We start from the raw sequence: 615 nt of genomic DNA, 5'->3' as shown, positions 1-615 counted from the left end.
GGTGTTCTAGTTACTGGATCATCCACAGCAGTTAAAGCTCACACAGTCAGGATCATACTGGGTGTTCTCATTATTGGATCATCCACGGCAGTTAAGGTTCACACAATCAGCATCATACTGGGTGTTCTAGTTACTGGTTCATCCACAGCAGTTACAGTTCACGCAATCAGTATCATACTGGGTGTTCTTATTACCAGATCATCCACAGCAGTTAAACTTCACACACTCATACTAGGTGATCTCATTAATAGATCATCCACAGCAGTTACAGTTCAAGCAATCATACAGGGTGTTCTCAGTATTAGATCATCCACGGCAGCTAAAGTGCACACAATCATTCTGGGTGTTCTCATTACTAGATCACCTACAGCAGTTACAGTTCACGCAATCATACAGGGTGTTTTCATTACTAGATCATACACAGCAGTTAAAGTGCACACAATCATACTAGGTGTTCTCAATACTAGATCATCCACAGCAGTTGAAGTTCACACAATCAGTATCATACTGGGTGTTATTATTACTAGATCATCCACAGCAGTTAAAGTTCACACAATCAGTATCATACTGGGTGTTCTTATTACTAGAATATCCACAGTAGTTAAAGTTCACACA

The sequence above is a fragment of the Mizuhopecten yessoensis genome, unplaced genomic scaffold (assembly GCF_002113885.1).
Source record: "Mizuhopecten yessoensis strain PY_sf001 unplaced genomic scaffold, ASM211388v2 scaffold7201, whole genome shotgun sequence".
In the NCBI taxonomy this organism is placed as follows: Eukaryota; Metazoa; Mollusca; class Bivalvia; order Pectinida; family Pectinidae; genus Mizuhopecten; species Mizuhopecten yessoensis.
Note: the sequence above shows the minus strand (reverse complement) of the source record.